The sequence below is a fragment of the Arvicanthis niloticus genome, chromosome 22, assembly GCF_011762505.2.
Source record: "Arvicanthis niloticus isolate mArvNil1 chromosome 22, mArvNil1.pat.X, whole genome shotgun sequence".
NCBI classification, from domain to species: domain Eukaryota; kingdom Metazoa; phylum Chordata; class Mammalia; order Rodentia; family Muridae; genus Arvicanthis; species Arvicanthis niloticus.
The window spans coordinates 41,546,400-41,565,112 of record NC_133429.1 but is presented as its reverse complement, the minus strand read 5'-3'; the positions used below and the strand labels follow the sequence as shown (position 1 = coordinate 41,565,112).

Below are 18,713 nucleotides of genomic sequence, written 5' to 3'. Positions count from 1 at the left end.
CGAGGTCAATATTTACTCTGAGGAGGCGTAACGATGATAATCCCTGTGTTAGCAGTTCCTGCCATGTTGGTCTCTCCTGTTTACACAGATACTTTCCGGATGGGGATGGGGAACCATATGGTTTTCCAATTTGTACTGGTCAGGTTATCAATTTTAGTAGTCATGAATTTCTAGAATGCCAAGCATACCTTAAAATAACAAGAACAGTCTTGTTCTTATTAAGCCACAGTTTGTTTTTTTTTTTTAAAAAAAAAAAAACAAACCAGGATTATTTATACTCCCTTTCCCATTTTTCTTAACTATTCATAATAGTTAATTATTTTTTTAAAAATCACTATGAATGTTTTTTATACAGATATTTAGATTGTCGATGATAGATTATTCCACCAATATAATAAAACAAATCATGTTAAGGGAAGAAATAGTACCTCATGTGGTTGTGTGCAGAACTGACTAGCTGGTGACAAAAGACAAGAGGCACAAACGTGCTATTTTCTTCAGGGACATAGACGTTATCCCAGTCAGTGGTGTCAGGATTGCCTGGGCTGGTGATGTCACACCCCAGCATGTCAATCAAGAAGCCAGCATTTCCAAGTGGCTGAGTTGTATGTTATTCTTTAAAGCAGAGTCCAGAGAAGAAGCAATGAGTTTACACTGATGTCAGCTTCACCCATAACATTTCATCTGAAGGCTCAGGTAAGGACTGAAACTCAAGAATCAAAGGTCTGGCCAACGGCATGAAAGTCCCTGGGCTTTTACATTATTTTTCATAAATGCCTGTACCTAAGCCCATTAGCAATTGTTCGTCATTTGTGCCCCAACCACTTAGACAATCCATTGACACTGATGTGGGCCTTACAACTGGAGACGTCAACTTAAGAAATAACGCAAGTCTTTGTTGGTAGAAAGCCGGGTTTCAGTGTTTAAAAGTTAATGGTTGACCATGATGATGCCTTAGGTGGGGTCTATCTGCAGTACAGACATGTAAGGGTGCCTAGCAGGTCTGGCTGACAAAAAACTCACTGAATGTTTTTAAAAGATGTATAGTGGCCCTAGATACTTCGACATCTCATTTAGGCCTTTAAGATTAGACATACAATTAAGACATATTAATTCTTTGGGAATTTCATACCATGTAATTTGACTCTATTGATCGTTCTCTGATCTTCCTCTTAACCATTCCCCAGATCAGCACCTCTTTCCCAACAACTTTATTTCGTCTTTTTTTTTTTTTTTTTTTTTTTAACTAACCACCAAATTCACTTTGTGTTGTACAAATACTCAAGGGTGTGACGTCATCCACTAGAGCATGGCCAGGCTGCCCTGGGGCATACCTTAAAGAACTCAAACTTCCTGAGCAGCAACTGACTGTCAATGGCTCCTCCGTTTAGGGTAGGAGGATCATGTGCCGTTCCCTTCCTTGTGCTGAAATATAGACTGGCTTAATTCTAAGCAGGGCTTGAATGGGCACCTGAAGGTGTTGGGGATTCACAAGTTGCAGTCTTTTCATGTCCAGAAGACATGGCTCTGTTCCTCTACAATTTATGGCCCTTTTAATTCTGTCTCTTCTGCTGCAATAGTCTCTGAGATCTCTCTCTCTCTCTCTCTCTCTCTCTCTCTCTGTGTGTGTGTGTGTGTGTGTGTGTGTGTGTGTGTGTGTGAGAGAGAGAGAGAGAGAGAGAGAGAGAGAGAGAGAGAGAGAGAGAGAGATGTTCAATTTCTGGCTAATTTCTTCACAGTCACTTTGATGTCTTATCAGTCTCTGCTATCTTCTGCTAACCACTGACCACTGCACAAGGAAACTTCTCTGATGTCTGGGAGCTGCACTAATCTGTGGGTATAGAGGTACAAATTTGGAGAGCAGTTGGATAATAAATATGCCCACTTGACAGAATAATAGTAGTAAGTTTATCCCTGCGGCCGGTGAGCTCTGGGTTCTGGGCCAGATTTCCGGTACTAAGTATGCATTTCCTCTTGTGGAGCAGGCTTTAACCCCAATCAGAAAGCAGCTGGTTATCCTCATCAAATTTCTGCGACCACTACACCCAGTGGTCTATTGCCTTGCTAGTCATTATAGTAGTTCATGGAGTTCACAACTGAGTAAAATGATTGTCAATTTCTTTCTCTTAGCAGCCTGCATAGCGCCTAACATGACTATGAGGTAGTCAGAGAAATGAAGCTTCCTGGTCAGTACCAACTGGATTTCTGCATGTCCTGTGACAGAAGGACACATGAACATTTTAAGTGGTTGTGTCATGCCTGCCCTGTGAGAAGTTTCAATTCATTCCTACTTGGATCTCTCAGGATGTGGGTACTCTATGAGAGGGGTCACTATTATGTGGCGTCCGTCCTGCCCTATGTGATGAAGACATGTAAGTTTGTCTCTGCAGGAAAAATACAGCCAAAGTTTCTGGCGGAATCTCAAAAACATAAAAACCTCAATTCTTTCAATTTAACTCTTTTCTTTGGAACATAAATCCATTTATCTGGGTACTTTAAGAGCCGGTAATAGTCAATTACTCTCTCATTTAAAAATATTTTAAGTCTTTTCCTAAGAGCTAGTTTCAAACCAAGGAAGAAAACATTTATGTCCCAGTTAATTAAGTAATTTGTGCAGTCATTAATTCAGTAAGTCGACGAACACTTACGACAAGCCCAACAACAAAACTCAAAAGATGGAGATTGTCAAGTCCGTTATCCTCTGGATGCTCAGACCGGTTACAGAGACAGAGCCGCAGTGTGGCTTGTGGGAAGGCACACAGAGGGAATTATTCTGGAAACAAAGTAAACAAAAGGTGTATGTTTCCAAATGCAAGAACTATCTCACAGTTTTGTGTCCTGACCAAGCTGCTTGTTTCATTGATGGGGATTAGCTGAGTAGCAACCCAGACCAAAGGAGTAAAATAAATCGAGCAAAACCTAGAAGCGAAGGTAGAATATTCTTGCAAGGAATCATGTTGAATCACAAGGAGGTTAACTGCAATAAGTCTCTTTAGTCTCAAAGGAGCTGATTCCGTCTGGTATGGGTGTTTCCAAAAGGAGTGGGAGAGAAGGGGAAGACTGGGAAGAGGGAGGAACCTGCTTCTGGAATTTGTTTCCTGCTAACCTAGAGGCTCTACTCAAGCCGTCAATCACTGTACGTCTTTTTTGGCATTTAATGTTTGCGTAGCGATGCAGTGGTGAGGAGGGATGGAGACAGATGCTTTCGTTTGCATAAGTTCCCTTGTGTGTCAAGGCTTACTAAACAAACACTGCAGTAAAACAGGGGACTTGGGCAAGTTGAGATGTACCAGACATTTCTTTCCTTTGTGATGTAAATAGAAAATATCATTCCGCAAAGAAGAAGGCGGTGCACAGCAAATATAGCACATTCACATTATCAGAAGCCCAGGAAACAGATGATGCCCAGCTGGCAAGGAAGGGAAGGTTCCAGAGTTGAGATGTTCCTCATCGTTCTATTTAATTATCATTCAAAAAAAAAGAAAAGAAAAGAAAAGAAGAAAAGGCAAGTTCACATCTGTTTACTCAACAGACCCACACGCATCTCACTGGTAGCATGGGATTTAGCTGTTTGCCCATTTTCTTTGGGTCTGTATATTCAATTTCTTAAGATATGAAAGTCCTGAAAGTTTTAAGAAAAGCAATAGCCATGATGCATGAACACATAAATATCCATGAAAAATATTCTTATGAACAATATGAAAGTCTGGCAGTATAAACTTTTACAAAACGAATGACAATGTATGGATAGCCTTGTGTGTGTGTGTGTGTGTGTGTGTGTGTGTGTGTGTGTGTGAGAGAGAGAGAGAGAGAGAGAGAGAGAGAGAGAGAGAGAGAGAGATTATGCATGTAATAAATGGAGGTTAACACCGGTGTGTGTTTTCTTTAATTACTCTCTACCTCATGTTTTATTTAGGAAACAAACAAACAAAAAACCAAAACAAAGCAAAAACCAGGTAAAAGTCCTACCATAAACATGTGTTCATTTTTCCCTAAATTAACCTCTAAAGTTGACAGCATCAGTAAAAGTTTTAATGTGATGTTTGGGGCACAGGGCAGAGTTGGCATCAACTAAAAAACAGAACCTATGTCCTTGCGGAGGTTCCGTGAGAACTTCCAGAGGTATTTAGCTTGTTAGTTTTTCTGGGTAGAGTAGAAGCTTGCTCATGATGTCTCCCCTGACCCAGGTCATTGAACCGTGACTGGATGCCACCTGACCAAAGACAGCTCTCAGAAAGAGGGGCGTGGGGCAGAGAGACTAGCAAAGTTCTCAGTGCCCGACTCCCCAAACTGCCCAGCCTCTAGATGTGCTTAGACACATAGAACAACCAAAACAAAATCCACAATAACAGAATGGACAGTGTGCACTCTGAACCCGTACCAACTCTTCTACCACCTCAGTGTGTTTTTGTACTGCTTTGATAAAGGGTCGCCATGACAATGTTGGGTTCTGTGAAAGCCTTGGTGTCTGGACCCTGTTTCCTCATTGTTAAAGAAAATAATTATTGGGCCTGTCTAGTGAAAGGGAGCTAGTCTTGCTTTTCTGGAAGGTTATGGAAGTTTAGGAGGTTAATAAAGAGGGAGTTACCAATGTTAAGAACATCGCTGAACCTAGGTGCACATGGTAATTGCTCTTAGGTGGCAATGGCTATGGCTAAGGTGGGAAAGCAGTGTTCTGGATGGTTCCTGAGAACCAAGTCTTGAAAGCAGCTCAGTAGTGGCTGGAGGCAGGGGAGGTGTTACATCCTGAGGGCTGCTGGGATATGTTGGTCCTTGCAGTTTCTCAGTCCAGCTATGTGCTGGAGTATCTGGGGATCTTTAGAGGTACTGATTCCTGGGCTCTGCCAAGAACAACTGAGCCAGAGCTCCTGCTGACGGGATTGCTTTGTATTACACTTGTTTTCATAGTTCAACAAAACATTAATTTAAAACATGTTATCCAGAACAACCTGAAGTCTGCATTGTGACGTGACAGTTACTCAGTTACTATCTCTATCAAGCTTTTAATTATACTTGGAGATCATTGTAGATCCACATGTGCAACACATAACAAGGAAGGCGACGGGGCCTTTATCTCCTGCTAGCATCTCATCAAGCTGTAAGACGGCATTTCCAGGACAGTAGCGGCGATGAGATCAAGGCACACAAAAATTCCGTTAGCATAAGGAATAAGCACATTGCTCTTCTATGGACACACCCATTTCCCTTCCCACACCCGTCATTTCCTTAACCTCTGGCCACCTGTAATGTCTGTTTTTGTATCTCTGGTGTTTCAAGAATGTTCAATAAATGGAACCTTGCACAATAAATGAAAATAAACCCTTCTGTGTCGACCACGACCTCCTCCTTCTCCCTCCTCCTCCTCCTCCTCCTCCTCCTCCTCCTCCTCCTCCTCCTCCTCCTCCTCCTCCTCTTGGACATTTAGCATCATTCTCTGCTGTTTCATCCAAGCTGATCTTCTGCATTGGTGGCCTGTGAGAACCACCTACAGTACATCAAGCTACACTACAGTTTGTGTGACTGTTACTGTCGAAAGACGTCTTGGATGTTTCAGGTTCCAACTATTATTAATGAGGTCACTCTAAATATTCATGTGCAGGTTTTACATGAACCTAAATATTCATTCTTTTGGACTCAATGCCCAGGAGTAGAATCTGAAAGTCACACAGTAGCTGATATTCAGTTCTCTAATAAATGGCTCAACTGCTCTTTCCAGGGTGTTTACTCTACTTTATGTCTCCTCTTGTAACATACAAATCATTCAATTTCTGTGTGCCACTGCGTAAGTGATATTGTCACTAATACTTATTTTGGCCCTTGGGTAAGTGTGTATGCTTACTTAACTATACTTAGAAATTACAATGTTCTCATTGTTGAGTTCTGAGAACTGCTTATGTATCATAGGTAGGTGTCCTCTGCTGAATAGGAAGCTCCCAGATGCCTTCTCACAGGACTTAGATCTTTTTTTTCAGCTTCTGAATACGGTTTCTGTAGAGCTAAGCATTCTTAATGTGGATAGGGTCTGACTGGTCCACTTTCCTGGCGTCTGCATTTGTCAACAGTTTCTAAACGTTTGCTACATTGTTTATAGTATGATTTACATTTAAGTTTTGGCCTAACTTGAGTTACTTTGCATATACAATTTTCATCTTTATTTTTTTCTGAAGAGGTCCAATTACTCCAACGACATTTTCTAAACAGGCATATTTATCAAGCTGCCTTTGCCTCTTGTCAAAAACAAGTCAGGCGTGGTGGCAGTGTATTTCTTGGTCTTTTGCTTTTTCCTGTTGCTGTATGTATATATTTCCCCAGTAGTTTCCCATGGTCTTAATTATTGCAAATTTATACTATATGGAAACTGGGTAGGTAGACTGAGTTCTACCACTTTGTTTATAGTTTTAAAAATTGCTCTTTTGTTTTCGTACATAAATTTAAAAATAATCTTGTGTATAGCTCTAAAATGTTGCTGAGATTTGGTAGAATTCAATTTTTTGTTGCCCAAAATTATTCATTTGGTAAAAGATAGCAAATCTGTCCAGCTTTTACTTAGACTTGTTTTATTATTTTCATTCATAAATATTTTCCCAGTTTAGAGCACACAAGTTCTATGCTGTGGTTTGTGAGTTTTACATCTAAACACTTTTCTCAGTTATCACAAATAACATTCCATTACTGAGTTCAGTATACCTTGTTCCTCGCTAGGCTATACACATACAACTCACACACACACACAGACGCACAGACACACACACACAAAGTCTCTCCTTATAGGGGATTATAATGTCTGCTTTATAGAGATAATTGATGTGCAAATAGGGGCTATGATTTTTTTCTTTGCTATATACATGTATTATTTTCCTTTCTTAAGTATTGTGTGGGCTTCCACATCAATTTTGAATTTAAGTTGTGAAATGGATAGCCTTACCTTTTATCAGTCTTGGGGGAAAAGCATTTGGGGTTTCATCATTACGGAAGTTATAGGTCTTTTCTATAGAAACGCTATTAAACTGAAGTTAATCATTACACTTAACTTTCAAAAGATTTTTAAAGCCGTAAGTAGGTTATATTTTTCAATTGTTTTGCACTGATCAATATGATCTTTATTCTTAACTTGATAATATATTGAACTACAGTTAGAGAGTTTTCTAGTATTGAGTAAAACTTGCATTTCTAAATCAATTCCACTTGATTACATGATACAATTTTTAAAACAAGTTGTTGAATTCTAGTGGTAATAATACTTGTATTAATAATTCCTCTATTCACATGCAGGAGTGCTATGACATGCATATTTTATCTTTTTGTGTTGTCTCCCATTTTGAGATCAGGATATTAGCTATCTAAAATGGATCAGGAGATACATTTTTTTGTATTATCTAGAAGATGTTGTATAGAATTGTTAATTATTTTTTTAATATTTGGTAAAAAAATTTTCCATTGAAGCCATATAGACTGTCAGATTTTGGAAAATTTAAAACCCACAAATTCAACTTCCTTACTTGTGTTAAGACTACTCAAATTATCTGTTTCATAGTGGGTAGTATATAGTTTGTGTTTTCCAAGAATTGGTCCATGTCAGTTCACATGAGAACCAGCATTTTTTGAAAGCTTCGTGTTATTCAAACACCTTGTCAAACCTGCAATGTACTAATATAGGAGTTAGTGGGTGAGGGAAAGAGACTGGGAAGCAAAGGGAATTTCCCAGACCTGAACTTTAGAAAAGGTTCTTCTAATGTTAGCATGAAATAATAGCTTGGGCTGAATGAAATGCATTTTACCCCTGACTCAAATCCAGCTCTTAGAAAGTTGGTGTAGGGGGCTGGAGAGATGGCTCAGTGGTTAAGAGCACTGACTGCTCTTCTGGAGGTCCTGAGTTCAATTCCCAGCAGCCACATGGTGGCTTACAACCATCTATAATGGGGGCCTGACACTCTCTTCTGGTATGTCTGAAGACATTGTACTCACATTCATAAAATAATAAATCATTTAAAATGATAATATTAAAAAAAAAAAAAAAGAAAGTTGGTGTAGTGGTGTAACACATTAACTCTGCTGGCCTCTGTTGTAGCAGCAATTACAATTACAAAGAATAGTAGCCGAAATCCAATCCAATGGGGTTAATTCTGCTTATATCCACTGGAAGGCCAGTGTTTCCTATCAGCAGTGGGAGGTTTCCCTAAGCATCATGGGTCTCTGCTTTTTCTTCTCTCTGTTTTGCCACTGTCCTAAGGCTCTGGTTGACAAACTGTAAGGAGACGTTGCAGATATCATAGTCAGAACACTATTACAAGAGATTTTACTTCTTTAAGGGAAATACAGCCATATTAACTGTCTGCTGGAAGCAATGGCACCTACTATTTAAGCAACTAATCATAATACATCGCTTTTGCTCATAGCTTATTATTCTGAAGAAGAGATTTTTCTTGTAGATGCTATGATCAAAGCAAGACCGCATGATAACCAGTCTGAAAGAGGAACTGAGTTTGCAGGTGTTAATTTGGTTTGAGGGTCTGGGAAGATGTAGAATGTTTAATAACTACACAACCCTTTACAAAATACTGGGGCTACCTGAATGTGAAGTAACCTTTGTTTTACGTTTTTCAGATAATTAAGTCATTGGGAGAAAATATGCACTTTATTATGTGGACCTAACCATAGACTAATTTTTGGAACTTCATTTGAATTATCTGAAATTACCAAGACTCCAAGGATTTCATAAACAGAGAAGGTTTGGAAACTTCTGCCATAGGATTACTTATTCCAGCATGACTGCATCCTGTAGATGCAGTCATGAAAACCACCATATTTCAAGGATAGCAGATAATTTTCCATTCATACCTAACTTCAAAGGAGGCCGAGGATTAGAGTTTAGACAAGTGCCCAGAGAGCACAGTCAGATGAATCTGGTTCCTGGTGGCTGACTACACCCCACACGGGCAAGGTGAGAAACTGAGACATTTCATTGTTTATGCAGAGGGCACAGATTCCAGACGACACTGACGAAGAAGAATTCCTGAGTTAGAGTTGGATTCAGAAATATGAGGAAGAAGACTACAAAGAAGACTTTAGTGATTTCGATTTGTTTACCTGCTGGATATCGGTGTCTGTACCTAAGAAAGGGGCTTGGGAAAACAGTGGAAAGTTTATGGTGGTGAGTGACTAGTCAGCACAAGGATATGGAATCACACAGAAGGGAAAATCGTAAGATTAAAATGGGTTTTGTCTTAGGTAGTTTTAATATTTTAAGTTTTATTTTATATGCATGGGTAATTTGCCTGCATGTATGTCCGTGAACTACACGCATGCCTCGTGCCTGAGGAGAAAGTTTGGAGACAGCATCCGTTCCCCTGGGATAGGAGTTTCACATTAGTGTGAGTTGTCATGTGGGTTCTGGGTATTAAACCTGGAAGACCAGTCAGTGTTCTTAATCACCGGGCCATCTCGCCATCTCTCACCTTGACTGGGGTTGTTTTGTACATCCCAAAGTGGTGTAGAAGACCTTCATTCTATGGCATAGCAGTAACAGAAGGCATAATAACAAAAACAACATGAAGCATGATCAGCAAACAGAGGCTGGTGAAGTGCTCTGCTTCTATAGGTTTAATCAATCGCATACATTAAAAGAAAGAGAAAACGAGAAACAAACCCCAAAACCGAAAACAAACCATTGAACAGAGAACGAGAAACACTATTGATGAGGACTCCCAAGAGTAAGTCACAAATCTGGAAATGCTGGGGTCAGCGATTGTCTTTGGTTCCCGCTTGTGTCCTTCCTGTGGGTAATGGTGGCTGTCACATTAGCAGATGTGTCCCGGCACCTGCTGAGTGAATGGACACATCTGTAGCAAGCCCTGGCTTGTGGCTAACAGAATCACAGCCCAATGGCACAGTAGCAACAAGATGAAGGAAGAGCAGACAGCTATTTTCCTCAGCTTATTTGGTGGGGGTAGCTGCACCGTGCGTGGTGACAGCAGCCACCGCTGATTGCTACTATTGTTGTTATTATTATTAGTAGTAGCATTTTAAATGCATTAGTAATGGGAATTTAGGTTCAAATCACAATACTATGGATATATGTATGACTTTTGGAAAGGCGATTATTGCCCATGCTATGGTTTTTCTCTGTAATATTACTTATAGTGAAATCACTAGGAAGTTTATCCCTCACAGGAAATAAACAAGCGCCATTTCCAATGCTCATTTCAAGCTCTCCCTAGCATCGTTTGGTTCAGAAAAGCTGCCGCATCAACGCCAGTTTCCTGTGATGAACAGCTATGTATTCAGCCTCAGTTCTTGCCACAGCCCAGTAAAAGAAGGTCTCTGCTGTGTGGCGACATGAAGAATTATAGCAGAAACTCTCCCCTCCTCTGGGAGTCAGAGTGTAAATGAGATTAGTGGATGCACAGCATATAAATAGCCAGCTTGAGTCTCCATAGGCACTACAGTTATGCTCCGGATTGATCTCAGATGGAGACAGCCAGATTCACTGCTGTATGTTTTCATTCTTAGAGTATTTCAAAAGACATGGAAGGAAGGTCCAAATATGTGGAAATAAATGCGAAAATTTGTAGTCCCTTAATATAGGTGCAATTCAGATCAACTTCTTTTTGGCAAGACTGATTCTGATGCTCTGGATGTGTGTGTGTGTGTGTGTGTGTGTGTGTGTGTGCGCGCGCGTGCGTGTGTGTGTGTTTGTAAATGTATGTGTGAGTGAATGTATATATTATGTATAAGAATGTTTGTGTGAGTGTGTGTGCATGTATATGAATGTGTGTGTAAGTATGTGAATTTGTGTGTGTGAGTGTGTATGTATGTATGAATGAGTGTGTGAATCTGTGTGTGTGCGTGTGTGTGTGTAAATGTATTCGTGCATGAGTGAATATGTATGTTATGTGTTAGAATGGTTTGAGTGTATATGCATGTATGAATGTGTGTGTGTGTGTGTGTGTGTATTTTCCTCATTTCTACAATAGAGATAATAACAGTATGTGTCCTGCAGGGTGTTTTGAATATTCAATGGTAAAGTTCTTATGAACAGTTTACAGCAGCACCTGTCTTAAAAGTGTTTACTGTACTTTTGCCATGGCATTATTCAAATTATCATTATTTGGAATATTCCAAGAAGGCACATTGCCAAATCTTTACATAGAATATTGTATTTTATTTATGTTTAATAATACATATTGTTTAATCTATTATTTGTTTAATCTAGTGTGGAGTCACAGACTCCTTGGAGAACATATTGAAAACTGTGGACTTTCAATCCAAAGAACCTTTAAAGTGATTTAAGAAGACTTCATTCTTAAGCAAGGACTCTTCTATAGCCTATCAAAAACCTACGTAAGAAATTAGGATCTTCAGAGTAGCGGTTCTCAACCTGTGGGTGATGGTCCCTTGGAGGGCTGCGTAGCAGATTATGATTCATATCGGCAGCAAAATGAAAGTTATGAAGTAGCAATGAAATACTTTTATGGTTGGGGATCTCCACACATGAGGAACTGTATGAAAGGGTCGCAGTGTTAGGGAAGGTAAGAACTGCTGCTCTACAGGATCATGTTTGGACAAAGTCAGTCAAAGACCAGCCACTAGATAACATGTACACATGTGAGCTACGAGTTCAAGAGTTCAAGGCCAGCATGGAGTGTCTAAGCCCGACAATGCCATATTCCTACCCAGCTCCCTGATAATCTGAATAAAAATATTTCAGAAGATATCAGAGACACAGGACGAGGCCCATGGACCTCAAACTCCTTCGACTGTATGGCCTCTGGATGGATATTTAGACATAAGAGAAGCTGGAAACAACCCAGATGTCCCTCAGCCGAAGAACAGATACAGAAAATGTGGTTCACGGTACACAATAGAATGCTACTCAGCTATTAAGAACGAGGAGTCATGAGCTTTGCAAGCAAATGGATGGAACTAGGAAGTATCCTCCTGAGTGAGGTAACTCAGACCCAGAAGCACATGCACAGTATGTACTCACTGATAAGTGGATAGTAGACAGAAAGGACAAATACCTAGGATACAAGCCACAGATCGTAAGAAGTGTAACAAGCAGAAAGGCCCAAGTGAGGATGCTTCAATTCCACTTGGAAGGGGGAAGGAAATAATCAGGAGAGGCAGAAGGAGGGAGGGACCTGGATGGGAGAGGGGAGAGGGAGGGGAAAAGGGGAACAGGATCAGGTATGGGGGGGGGGCACAGAAGAGAAGCCCAGAGAGCCAGGATACTGAATGGAAATAAGCAGCCTTGGTGGGGGGTGGGGTGGGAGGTGGGAGGACCCTCTAGAAAGTACCAGAGACCCTGGAGGTGAGAGACTCTTAGGACTCAATGGGGGTGACCTTAGCCAAAATGCCCAACATTGGAGAGAGGGAACTCGAAGAGCCCACCTCCAGTAGATAGATAGGGCCTCAAGTGGAGACACTGGGTTACTAAGCCACAGTCAAAATTTCTGACCCAGAATTGGTCCTTCTAAAAGAACTACAGGGACAAAAATAGAGAAGAGATGAGGAAAAGGCAGTCTAAATGACCGGCCCAACTTGGGATCCATCTCATGGGGGCAGGGGGAACCAAGGCCGGACACTATTACTGATGCTATGATGTGCTTACAGTTGGGAGCCTGGCATGGCTATCCTCTGAGATGCCCTATCAGCAGCTGACTGAGGCAGACACAGATACGTACACCCAACCATTGGACTGAAGTCAGGAACCCCTGTGGTTGAACTAGAAGAAGGATTGAAGAAGCTGAAGGGGAGGGCCACTCTATAGGAAGACCAACAGTGTCAACTAATCCAGACTCCAGGGAGCTCACAGTGACTGAACCACCAACCAGAAGCTTACTTGGACTGGTCAGAGGCCCCTGGCACATATATAGCAGAGGTCTGCCTGGGCTGACTTCAGTAGGAGAAGATGTGCTTAATCCCCGAGAGACTTGAGGCCCTAGGGAAGCGGGTGGAGAGAAAGCACCTTCTCAGAGACAAGGGGGAGGAGGAATGGGATGAGAACCTGTGGGAGGGAGGACCATCATTGGGGCAATGACTGGAATATAAAAAAAAATAACAACCTCCCCCCTCACCCCCACACACATCAAGCAGAAGATCCAGTAATTGTACCGCCTGAAAGAGCTCCAAGCAGTTTCCCTTTGAAAAAAAAAAGTGCCTTTCACTTCCACGAGGTTAAATCTCTCAGTGCAAGCTGTTGACATAATTGAGAAGTGGGTATTCCGAGTTAAACTCCAGCAATTGACCAGGCTAGCTTTGAAATGACTCTTGCTCTTCAATGGTCCCCCAAGGAAGATAGCTACATTCTTATAGCTACTTGTGGACTGTTTCAGCTCAAAAAACATTTTCTGACCATCTGTAATTGCCAGCCTCTTGTGGCAGCAGCTAACGCTGCAAAGACTAACAGCCCCCACCTTTACCTTTCTGCGGCTCACACTCTAAATGTCTGAGACAAACGCCTGTACCTAAGGATCCCAGTGACATGTACTCAGTGCACAGCATGGCCTGGGAGCCTGAAGGAGAGTTACCATCCATCCTGTGGTGCTGGGAAGTACCTTATGAGTCACAGAGGTATCCTTCAACCTTTAGGCTCCTTAGATAGAAACAGGAAATCTACCTGTGTTCTTTCTCTCCTTTCCATCTGACAGAGAAATGAAGCTACCAGAACTTGATTCTTGAAGTGTGGCTCGAGAAAATAATTCGTGCTGCCCGTCAGCTAGGATAGCCACTTGTCAATACCCTGAATCAAAGGAACAGATTCTCTGGTTTGAAAGTCCAGCCGAGCAATAAGAGATGGAAGGGGAGTTTTATCTAGCAGACTAGGTGGGAAGAACGGAACACACAGAGGGATGAACCCAAGACACAGACATGATCAGGTCTGCAGCACACGCCTGGAAACCATCTTCTGCAGGTGAGGCAGAACTACTGCCTGAAAGGGAGCTGGCTATACACAGGGGTTACTGCTTCTTCCAGAACAGCAGAAAAGAAAATGCTTTGAGCTCTCTCTGACATCAAACTGGGTGATTCCTTCAACAATCTGGTGAAAGAACCCGATGCACTGGTTTGGCCTGTTCCTTCCACAGATACCTGAGAACGCATACCTACCTTCACATCCCCTGACTGAAAAGATAGGTTTAAAAATAACCCTGATGCTTTGAGATACTAATCCAGTATTTACCAGCAGTTGATGCTCTTCAAGACGTTCCCACACTCATTCCTTAATTTAGTTTTCAAAACAACCGCGTGAGGAACGTTAACAGTTCCTTTTACGGGGACTTAAAAATCAGGTTCTTCCAGCCTGGTCTACAGAGTGAGTTCCAGGACAGCCAGGGCTATACAGAGAAACCCTGTCTTGAAAAACCAAATAAATAAATAAATAAATAAATAAATAAATAAATAAATAAATATCAGGTTCTTTCATTCAGCAGAATTTGTACCCATTTTACATGCGTAGAGTTGAATCTTGACAAAAAAAAAAAAAAAAAAAAAGCCAGAAATTTTCAGAGTCACCAGAAAGCAGGCACAAGAATGCATAACCAAGGTGACTCTGGTAAAGGACTGAAAGCTAAGGTTTGAGCTGACTTCAAGCCACCAGGGCAACGGTAAGGAAGCCACTCTTATTTGCCACAGTCACCGTATGTCAGGAGTATGCACTTGACTCTTCATTGTCTTATGAGACTTGCTCCATTTCAAATAAAGGAGCAGATAGAAACTAATAGTGTGTTCACTGTGGATACCCAAGAGGCTGAGGCACCAAGGGAGCCCTGCGAGGGCTCGGTGGACAAGCCTGGAGGCCAGCTGCAGTCAGTCTGCATTTTATTACAACCATGCCTAAGGCCCACTGGGATGCTAGGCCGGAGCAGTCTGAGCTGACCATAGCAAGAACAACTCTCATGCCCTACTTTTGGCTTTTATGCTAACAAGGAGAACACCATTCTCCCCTGAGCCCCAGGCAAGGCCAGCTCTTTTCTTCTGATTTACATATTAAAAAGCACAACAAATGAAACCAAAATCTATATATTTATCCTAATGATGAGAGCATCATTAGGATAAATAGCATAGGAATTCACAGATAAGCCCATCAACGCAGCTATCTCTTTGGCTCCATTTTTTTATTATCTCAACCACTGTGTGTATTACTTCACCCAAATAAAATGATCTCTTGTTTTACTCTGTAATGTGAAACATTTCAGCCATCTTAACCCATATTATACCATTCATTCACTCACCCAGCTACCCACCCACCCATCCATCCATCCATCCACCCTCCCACCATCTATCCAGCCATCCACCCACCCACCCACCTACTTACACATCCATATATCCACCCATCCATCCACCCATCCACCCATCCAACCATCTACCCACCCACCCACCCACCCACCCATCCATCCATCCATCCACCCATCCATTTTTCCATCCAATGTCTCCTTGAATATCCACTGATCATTTGCTAAATGCTAAATACTTTATTATGAAGGAAAGAAAGGGCAAAGTCTTAGCACTCAATAATTGTTTTTCCAAGTAAAAAATAAATATCTTAAATTGTTAAAATCATCATAATACAATGAGTGGTGATTATCAAATCAAAGGCTTGGTTTGGGGCAAACGAGAGTTTGCACTTTAAAAATATTCACGAATGTTTTATTGTGTCCTACTAGGTAAACCATCCATATTGCCTTGGGCAAGTCACTAAAGGCACCTTACTGTGCCTTAATCTCTGAACTAAAATAAACTTCACTTTGAAGTCCATCCACTTCAAAATACCATCATGTTTAAAGCATAGATTTCATTTAGCATTTTGATAAAAAAAAAAGACTATGCTGTCAATTAAATTATAATATTATGCCTTCTTATTGCTAAGAGTTTAAAGATTTAAAACCCAGTGAAGATCTCAAAGTATGTACAAAAGCAGGAAAAGCAAGTGAAATAAATTAGCCATGGCACTTCCTGAAACGCTTCTGCGTTCACCTTCAGAACCAGTGTTAGCCATCCGTGTTTTCTTTACAATATTCTTTTCTGGGCATCAAGAACCTGGAGATGTATCATTGCCCATGCAGTGCTCAGCTTTTGTTTCTTGGATTTCCCTTCAAGCTGATGAGTTTCACTGGCAAGTTTTGATTCTTACTATTATGGTGACATGCCCTCAGAAGCTTACAGTTCGAGCGTTTTCTCCCCAGTTGGTGGTACTATAATTTTAAAATAAAAATTGACATTTTGGGGGGGGGGAGGCAGAGTTTTACTATGTAGGCAAGGCTAATATAAAAGCTTTATAGACCAGGTTATCCTTGAACTCACAGAGATCTGCCTGCCGCTGCCTCCCAAATTTACCTGTCAAAATCAGCTGATTTTGACAGTGTTTTACACGGCTACACTGTACTTACGTCATTTCCACCCCTCCTTTCTCCCTCCACATTTTCCCTTCCCCAACTCTCTCTTGAATTAATCTTCTCTTCTTCTATAATTTTTATTGTTATACACACACAATGCAATACACCATATTGCACACAGACACACACTCACACACGAGTGTTGTTCACATGTATATGTGCTTAGGGCTGACTGGGATTGGATAACCTATCATGGTAGCCATTGCCTGTCTGTAGTTCTTCAAACAGAGATGGATCTTTTGAAATTCACATCATGTCCCCTTGGCATGTCAACTGGTCCAGTCATCATGAGGGCCTTGCATAGGCACCCACATTGTGAAGATTTCCTGGATACCACATCTCTGTCCTTTCTAGAAAACACTGTTCCCTCTCAGTCTTTCTACCTTCCCTTCCTCAGTACGCCCTGAGCTGTGGGTTTGTGGAGGCTGTGTCGTAGATCTACTAACTGGAGTTGGGCTCCCTAGGGCTCCTTCTTCTCTAGGAGCCGCTGGGATGGTTCATCGGGTAAAAGACAGTTCCTGAAAGCCTGATGATCCAAGTGTGATTACCTCACCAAGAATTTCATCTCCAAGAGTCTGAACCAAGCCATCACAGAAAACACTGATGGAATAACCCCCAGTTCTACAGGCTGAAGAACAACCACACAATGCTTCTTCTTTTTCACAGATGTTGAAAGGTATAGAGCAGCAAGGGGGTGGGGCTCAGGATAGCTGGAATACAGATTGTTTCCCCAAATTCCATTTTAAAGTGAGATCTTCAAAGCACCGAGGGAGGAGGAGACCAAATAGGTATCGCCCCGAGTCTCTGGTCCTGTTTTCACCTGTTCTCACCTGCTCTCCCACAGGAGATGCTGGGAATCTTCTAATACTGTAACCTAAGCGTGTCCACTGGCAGGTGCAGTCGTGCCCAGCTCTGGCATTCTGTAGTCTGTGATAATAACGCACCAGGGAAGTCACTGACACACTTCTGAGGATTTCTCTGGCACAGGCATCTCCCAAAGTCTTGGGAAAGATACCAGTTGAAAGATAGAAAAATCATAAGTTGATCCCCTGAACCCTACTTTTAAAAGCAAAGACATAAAAACCTGTAAGTCAAACACTGTGTTGCCTCAGTCCCAGAAAATTAGCTGACCATTTGAACAGATGGCCCTAACTAAACAAATCTTAAGATTCATGGTGTCAGGATGCTATGGGCCCGAGATTAGCTTGGCCGGGCTTTGAACTAACAGCCCTGAGACAGTTGGTGCCAGGATGCTAAAAGTTTGAGATAAGCCTGACCCCCTTGAACTGGAGCTCATGATATATAGTGTGAAACTACTTCGAAATAGCCAATTATAAAGTGACACACCATGCATCTTAGGAATTTGAGATCAAATGTATTGATGACCTAGTGACCTGTTCCCCCTCCTTCCCCCTTCCCTAACTCCACTCTCAGCCTTCCCCCTTCCCTAACTCCACCCCCACCTGGTTTGTAGATTCACCCTTAAAAGCTGTAAACTTCTTTTGTTCTTTTGCTGAATTCCGCTGCCCCTGCTTGGGCTTGAAGGAAAGACAGCCCTGGCTAGCCAGTAAACCTCTTGCGATTTGCATCAAGTTGTGTTTCTCGTGAGTGATTTGGGGTGCGTCTGCAGTTCTCCACGGATCGGTGAGGTCCTTTTCATTTGGGTTTTACACAGTGACATATCCATATCCTCGTAAGGCTTCCTCATTTATGAAAAGTATAATTGTGTGTTCTCAGTTGGTACTGCATTCAGATGCCACAAAACCTACACCTTCTTTTAGCAGTGGTTCTCAACCTCCCTGATGTGACCCTTTTATACAGCTCCTTACATTATGGTGATCCCCAACCATAAAATTATTTTGTTGCTACTTCACAACTTGCAATTTTGCTAGTGTTATGAATCATAATATAGCTACCTGATATGTAGGATGTCTGATATGCAAACCCTGTGAAAGGGTCATTCAATGCCCAAAGGGGTCACGACAACCTCTGCTTTAATGACTTTTACATCTGTATAGCACTTAGCATTCCATGTACATGTAGGCATTTAATTTCTATCAAAATCCAGGATTCCAAAGATGAAGTACATGAAGATTTCCAAGGACAGAGAACTTGCCTAAGGGCCCACATCAGGAAAATCCGTTAGACTTACAAATATTGGCTGTAATTTCAAATTCAACCTTCTTTCCACAATGTCATTGTTTCACAAGGACTGGCCCAACTGCCGATGTGAGGTCTTATCAAAAGAAAGCTCCAGATTCTAGCAAAGAGTTCTAAGGCTATTTTTCTTTTGCTTCTTAAATGTAGACGTGAAACATTAAA

At 41.5% G+C, this 18,713-nt stretch overlaps 1 protein-coding gene across 16 annotated transcripts in view; it reads right to left on the bottom strand.

Annotated features, from left to right (window-relative positions):
• The window catches only part of Grip1 (glutamate receptor interacting protein 1), a 636,231-nt gene that overhangs the window by 156,280 nt on the left and 461,238 nt on the right, over positions 1-18,713 (bottom strand). The gene's annotated exons all lie outside the window — the stretch shown is intronic.